The 7,408-nt window shown below is 49.8% G+C and overlaps 1 long non-coding RNA gene across 2 annotated transcripts; it reads left to right on the top strand.

Moving 5' to 3' along the window:
* The first annotated feature begins 485 nt into the window (after positions 1 to 485).
* On the top strand, positions 486 to 5,474 carry LOC135283179 (uncharacterized). Of its 2 annotated transcripts, none has more exons than XR_010349038.1 (4): positions 486 to 1,224; positions 1,567 to 1,664; positions 2,286 to 2,360; positions 5,328 to 5,474. It is a non-coding gene; the product is annotated as an uncharacterized LOC135283179 (long non-coding RNA). The 2 variants fall into 2 exon arrangements; XR_010349037.1 differs by lacking the exon at positions 5,328 to 5,474 and adding an exon at positions 2,658 to 3,043 and having other exon boundaries at positions 497 to 1,224.
* Positions 5,475 to 7,408: the final 1,934 nt, after the last annotated feature.

Genomic DNA, 7,408 nt, shown 5'->3' on the forward strand with positions numbered 1-7,408 from the left:
TCCTTCCTTCCTTCCTTCCTTCCTTCCTTCCTTCCTTCCTTCCTTCCTTCCTTCCTTCCTTCCTTCCTTCCTTCCTTCCTTCCTTCCTTCCTTCCTTCCTTCCTTCCTTCCTTCCTTCCTCCCTCCCTCCCTCCCTCCCTCCCTCCCTCCCTCCCTCCCTCCCTCCCTCCCTCCCTCCCTCCCTTCCTCCCTGGAATTCTCCCCACTTTTCATTCTAAATTAATTTTCTGAGACAAGGAGAAGATGTTGCCTTAGCTTTGTCCTTGGGAGTCGCAGATCTTGATTGAAGGAATAATTTTACACCTAAATGTGCAAGTTCTGGCCGGTTTTTGACAGGTGTGCCGCTTCCCATGGCCCCCAGTCAATCTCTCCCCCTCTCTGCTTTGCCCTCTGATTGTGCCCTGCTAAATATCTCTGTGCTTGTGCCTCCCCAGGAGGTCAGAGCTGCTCTGTAACCACCTCACCTGTCAGCAGCCAGCTCTCCCAGCTCTGCAGTGGGTCAGAGAGTCACAAAATCCTGAGCAGGTAGAGGAGAACTTGGGGAAACTTCTTAAAATCTGCCCCAGGAGAGAGACAGCAAGAACAGAGCAGTAGTCACTGAGAGCTCCTGGACATCTCCTGCCAATGTTGCCAAGAGCAGGCTCTGAAAATGCCACTGCCAGGGGGGTCTCTCTGAGCCTCACCCCAAAAAATCCTCCACAACACAAAGAGAAAGCTGGAAAAGGAAACTGCTGTGATTTCTTCACTTCTAAGCAAGGCACAGGTGCATAAAGTTGTTATTTACTGGGAATAAAAGCTCGCCCCTGACTAATTCTTGAGGAGGTGAGAGGGACCATGGGCAGAAGTGGCTCACAGGGAAAATCTCGTGGGAGTAAATGTAAAGGACAAGACCAATGTGTCACCATTATCATATAACTGCCATGAAGTGGAACCATCCAAATTACTTCAGGCAAAACCTGGAGATGTGACATCAGCTTTGTCACCTGCTTAATCTGAGACAGAGCAGGTGGAGGTGAGACCAAGGTCATCATTTATCTTAACAAGGGAACTCTGAGCTGAGCTGCACAAACACATAACCCCCTCTCTGCCTCTCTGGCAGCTCTTGAGAGGCAGCTCTGCCAGCACTGAAGCTCATGTGTCAGTGGAGGAACACTGTTATCTTCTTATCAGGAGATGACAACCACAAATACCTCGGCCTGAAAGACTGCTCTGCTATCACCAGGGGTGAGCATCAACCTGCTTCACAAATAATCTAATTTAGGGGGATAACAGAGGACTTGAATGTGGGAGGTGGAATTCAGAGCCCTGTGAACAGGACAGGCATTTCTCACATGAATGCAAACCTGGTGCAGTGAAAACACACGAACTTTTTTGCTCTGTTTGTGATTGAGGCAGGGAGGGAATAGGTCATCAAGCTGGTTCATATGCAAGAGATACATTAATCATTAATGGGGTATTAGTATTTAAAGTCCCCAGATCTCCCTCTAACATGCAAAATAATCCCTCCTGCCATGGATGGTTTGTTTCAATGAGTAATCCACTCATCCTGTGCTATAATCACAACAGGCACAACTTCCACAGGGACTTTTCAGTGTCAACAGACTTTGGACTGTGATGTCTTTGAGAGAGACAATTGTCTTTTTGCTGTGTTTGTGTATCTCCAGGTAAGCTGGGGAGGGGCAGCTTTTAGAAATCCCATGCACTGAGTAACTGCAGTTAGTCACTCCTCCATCCTCCTCTCTCCCTGGAGCATTCCATGTCCTTGTGTCTCTCCCAGACACATTTAAAAGAACAATTTTTCTTGTGACAAGTAAAGCAAGAAGTGTGAGCTGGTGTCTGACAGGTTCAGGGAGAAGCTCACAATGAGGCAATTAGACATGGAAAGTGCTGATTAGAAGCACCATCACCCATAGCAAGGAAAGAAAAAAAAATCCCAAGTAGCAGGAGGAAAAGGGAAATGGGGAAGAAAAAAAAAAAAGAAAAAAAAAAAAAGAAGCATTTGATAAAACAGGTTGGTATAAAAAGTTTGTGACTGACGAGGTCTGATGCCAGGCTCTAGGATTGCTTCAACCTGCTCTGGAGGGAGCTGGGCTTGGTTACCCCTGGAGACAGGTGGCTGCCCTCGATGGGAAAAAAGGTTTAACAGCTTTTCATTGCCATGCTGGGCTTGCCAGTCATCAGCTCCCCTGAGAGCTCCCCTCTAGCCCAGCCCAGAGCTATTCCTGCAGCCCTTCCTCTCCCTCACCCCTGCCCCTGGCAGCAGCAGTGACTCTGCTGCTCTCCAGTGGTCCCAGCCAGCCCAGGGTCCTGCTGGAGTCACACAGGAGGTGTTCTTTGGAGGATCGTGGAAAGTCAAGGAGGTAAAACACTTCATGCAAATCCACTCTGTGTCTCTTTGACTGCCATGGGTTGGGCAAAGGGAACTGTGACTGTCCTGTCACCGTGGCTGTGCTGCAAGTCATCAAAGGGTAGAGATAGCCCTGGGAAGGGGCAGAGGGCTGGGGAGTGCAGCCAGTGAGGCTCCAGACATCCTGATTTCAAGGAGGGTCTTTTAAAAGGGTTCTTGCACATCCTGTAATCCTCCCTGAGGAGGCAGGGAGGGAGGGGAGGAAATAAAACCACCCGGACCTTCACTCAACCATTCTTTTTTGAAGCAGGTATTCCCCATTTTGGTCTCTCTGGTGATTTTTAGCAAACAGCTGCAGCATGAGCCTGGTGAAACCATCCCAGGGAAGGTAGAACAGGCTGCAGAGCATCCAGATCAGATATATGTGCAGCTGGATCTGCCTCGTAGAGTGGTGACAACAAGCAGTAAAATATGAACACCATCGCAGTAATAATATCATTATAAAATGCATTCATCTCCAGGGCTGTCACTGCACTGGAGGGCCTGGCTCCAGCAGATTCCAGCCCAGCCTGGCTCCAGGGGCAGGGATCCTCTGATCTCCAGGAGCTGGCTGCACAGGGGTCTTGGTGACTCATGATGGACCATGAGACAAAAGGCACCTGTTCTGTGTGAGCTGTATGTAAAATAAATGAAGCAATATTGCATCTTCCAGGACCTAAGGGAGCCCTAAAGAAACGTGGAGAGGAACTATTTACAAGGGATGCAGTGACAGGACAGGGGGGAATGGCTTCAAACTGACAGAGTGGGCTTGGATTGGATATTGGGAAGAAATTTTTCCCTGTAAGGGTGAGCAGGCCCTGGCACAGGGTGCCCAGAGCAGCTGTGGCTGCCCCTGGATCCCTGGCAGTGCCCAAGGCCAGGCTGGACAGGACTTGGAGCACCCTGGGATAGTGGAAATGTCCCTGCCCATGGCAGGGATGGGATGGGATGAGCTTTGAAGTTCCTTCCAACCCAAACTGTGATTCCATGATCTAACTTATTATTCATTACCCAATTCTCACCATTTTGTCATGCAATATTCCCAACCCTTGCTGGTACTTGGGAAGAGACCTTTGGAGCTTGACCATTTAGGTGCTCATGGTAAGCCAGGGCTGGGAAGAGCAGCACACAACAGCCTCTCAAGGACCCAGTAAGAAAGTGCTCTGCCTCTTATGGAATTTAGGTGAACGGACTGTAATTACCCAAATATTTATGTGTTCTCTTTATTGTATGAGTCACTGAGGGCTTGTGAGGGGGCAGACAATTTCCATTTTGTTTAGGGCAGAAATATCCCTGGAGACCAAGCTGATCTATGGAGCTGCCATATCAAAACCTCCTAGGAAAGAAAAAAAAAAAAAAAAGATAATGCATTTATTAGTCAGCTCACATTGGACTGCTGTGTGTAGAAAAGGAGAGAACTGAACTGAAAAATGCTTTTAAAACCACAATTCCATAAGCATCTGTCTCATTTCAAGTACGGCTGGGGCCTTTCTGTCTCCTGAAAGGAAAGGAGAGGGTGAATTCAAATGATCTGTAGCTCTGGAGTGCTGAAGGGGAAAAAAAGTAATTTCCAAATAGAACTGCATCCCTGCAGACAGTGACCAGGCACAGATAACCTCCTCCAGGGAGCCACACTTCCCCCAGAGTTCCTCCCCAAATGACTCGCTCTGCGCTCCCTCTGCTCTCCCTGAGGCTGAGATCAGAGCTGTAGGAACTGACCAGAAAAGAAACAACAATTCTTGGCCATCAGACACGTGGAGAAAGAGGGGGAAAGGAGAAGGTGGGTGAGTGCTGTTTGTCCCTATGCATGTCCTGTTTGCTGCATTTTAGCCACCAGTCACCTTCCCCATGAGTGCTGAGGTTTCTGCAGGACACCCTGACCCACAGAGCACATGAGGGGAGCTGTGCTGGAGCCCAGCATCAGCAGGGCATGGAGGCACAGGCAGTGGAAATGCTCTTTGCCATGCTGGAACCTGTGCAAGGCTGTGCTCTGGGCAGGGGTGCAGAAATCCCATGTGGCTGGGGACATGGCTGTTCCCACCCCACAGCTCCTGTGTCTGTGCATCTGTGAAAAGGAAGGGACTGAGGGCAAGGAGGAGCCACAGAGAAGGCAAGAGCAGAGGCTGCCCTGAGAATTCCTCCTTGTCCTTTGGATCAGCACAGCATCTCAGAGTCTTTGTCCCCAGTGGAGCAGTGCCTGCCCTGAGCTGCTGCCAGGGATGGTGGAGGGCAGTCCTGCTCCACACAAAGGCTCTGCTAAGCTTGTTCCTCATCAGGGAGTAGAAGCCCAGCCTTGTGTGAGGCCACAGCTCAGGTCAGGCTCCTTCTGCCATGGAGCATCCCCAGGCCGGGGCTGTCACCCCTCAGCTCTGCTGTCCCCAGCCTGGGTGGCCCTGGGAGGGCAGGGGAGGAGGAGGAGCAGGCAGGGCACACCACGGTGCCAGCAGGACCTGCGTGGGTGAGGCACAGCGAGTCTGGTGCTGTTGAATCTGAGGATCAACATGAGAAGGAAATGGAGAATAAAGAGCAGTAAATGAGCTGGATTAGAGGAGCTGTTTTACATAGCCCTTCATTTAATCCTTTGCTTTCCTTTCATTGTTTAATTGGTTTAGCTCTTGTACTTTTAATGCTGCAGGCAGAGAGAGCCAACCTCCTCTTTCCTTCTCTTTTCCTGCCTTTGCTTTCCTCTCTTTACATCTCACTATCTAATCCCATTTCTCTCTTTCTCCCTCCATTTCTGTCTCTATCCCTTGTTCTCATTCCTCCAGCTTCTTTCTCTCTCTCTTCAGGCCCCATATTACTCAAGCAGCTTTTGTTCGTGCTGTCAACTGCATCAGCCTGTAAGTGAAATTGTACTGTAAGTGAAGTTAAAAGTATTTCTATGGTGGGATATTTAATCATTTGAATCCTTGATAGGAGCAGCTCTTTTTATTTTCACTAGCTATAAATCCAGGCTCTATCTAATCTCTGATCTCGACGAGGAGAGAATTAACCAACGGAGTGTGTGACTAGAAAGGAGAAGGCTGGAGAGAAGGGACCACTTTATCTGAGTGTGGAGTGGAGCAGCATAGGAATAAGGCAAGGAGCCATTCCCAGCTCCCTGCCATTCTTCTCACTGCCTTTCCCTGACTCTACCTTCGTTGCCCTCCCCAGACACTCCAGCATATTGAAAATGCCATTTTCCATTTGCAGCTTTCTTTCCCCCCTTCAGTGAGTCACTGAGCCCATGGTGGTGGGGAGGACTGCAGAGCCCTGGATTTTAGTCCATCCCCAGCTTGCACTGCTCTGGATTGGAATGGCTCCAGGTGTGGATGGCACCTGTGGGATCAACTCCACCTCGAGGGGACCTGTGCCAAATTTGGGATATGGAGGTGACCCTTCCTCTGCTCTGCCCCAGGAGCTGCCTGTACAAATGGGTTGTTCACCTTTTCCTCTTCACCTGGCTCTGCTTACAGCAGGTAAGAACCTCCCATGCTGTCACCTCTCCAAAGCACAGGGCCAAGGGCCTTTCTTCAGACACATCCCCAGGACTCCTCTGTGCAGTGAAGCCACCCATCCTGCTGCTCTAAGTTCAATCTTTTTATGTAAAGCTCTGGATGAAGGTCATCTATCAACATCTTCCCTTCTTTAGCCCTTTGTTTCCCCTCCAGGTGTGTGCGATGAGCCCTACAGCTCATTCCCTTTTCCATAATTCTGTTGCTGGTACACAGCACATCTCCATCAGCTAAGGAGAAGAATGGGGAGATGATCAGAAATGTTCTGACTGATCTGTGACTCTCTTATTTTTCCTCAGAATGTGGTGATTTGGTGAAAGCAAAACATTCTGCTGAGATGTGAAAATTGCAATGGAGCTCTTGACAGACCTGAATAATCTCTGGAAATTTTCCTGCTGCTTTACAGGCATACAGGTTATGAGGAAAAAGGAAATGTCCACAACTGTTGGAATCTGCTAGGAGAGAGGGAAGTTCAGTGGCAGGATTGCATCCAGATCTTCTGGGAGAACTCCATATTTCTGTCTCCTTAGGGCTGAAATTGGACCACCAAGGGAAGGCAGCAGCCATGTACATCAAGGCAGGCATGAAACACAGAATCCCAGAATCCCACAATGGTTTGGGTTGGAAGGGTCCTTAAAAATCATCTCATTCCACCCCTGCCACGGCAGGGACACCTTCCACTGTCCCAGGCTGCTCCAAGCCCTGTCCAGCCTGGCCTTGGACACTTCCAGGGATCCAGGGGCAGCCACAGCTGCTCTGGGAACAGTATGAAAAGGTGTGGGGATCCTGGGTGGGGCTTCCATACATTGCCTAAGCCTTGCCAACAATTTCAGCTCTCTTAAACCCCCAGTCCAAGAGCTCTAAGCAGAGAGCTGCAGTCTGATTGCACTCCATTAGGGCATCAATATTTACCTTGAGAATTCGCCTGAAGGATGAAAAGTGCTACAGGTGCTCAACATCTTGGCTGCATTTCCTTGCAGGAAAAATCCAGGCTACCCTTTCTCCTCCTCCCTCTCACTTGCAATTCTCCAGCATTTCTCTTTTATGTCTGTGGCCTGCTTGTTTGCAAAGTCACCACAGGAATTATGGCTTGCCAAGGAAATGCAGGAATTCTGATGATTCCAGGGTGAGGCCTCCCCTCCTCCTCACTTTCTGGAGGTGCTGGGAGCCATGGCTGGTGCTGGGCAGTGCTCTGCAGAAGTGGACAATCAGTCACTGTCACTGGGAGGGGAGGAAGCAGGGGGGATGCCGAGTTTGCCCAGAGTCCTGGTTGCACAGTGAGATTCACACAGCTGTGCTGCTCCCAGTGTAAGCACGGACAGCCCCATTCATCACCGGCCTCCCTTCCTCAGCACACGTCCAGGGGAGAGGGATGATTTAGTGCCTGCAGCTGGAACAAGCACTAAGTTTCTCTAAAACAGCAACATTTAAGAATTGGGGATGTTTTGCATGTGTGTTTTGTGGTTCTGGGCAGAAGGAAGGAGGCAATGCCAGGAGCTGGGAGCTGCAGAAGAGGGGAGGCCTTGCA

Source organism: Passer domesticus, chromosome 18 (genome assembly GCF_036417665.1).
Source record: "Passer domesticus isolate bPasDom1 chromosome 18, bPasDom1.hap1, whole genome shotgun sequence".
Taxonomy (NCBI): domain Eukaryota; kingdom Metazoa; phylum Chordata; class Aves; order Passeriformes; family Passeridae; genus Passer; species Passer domesticus.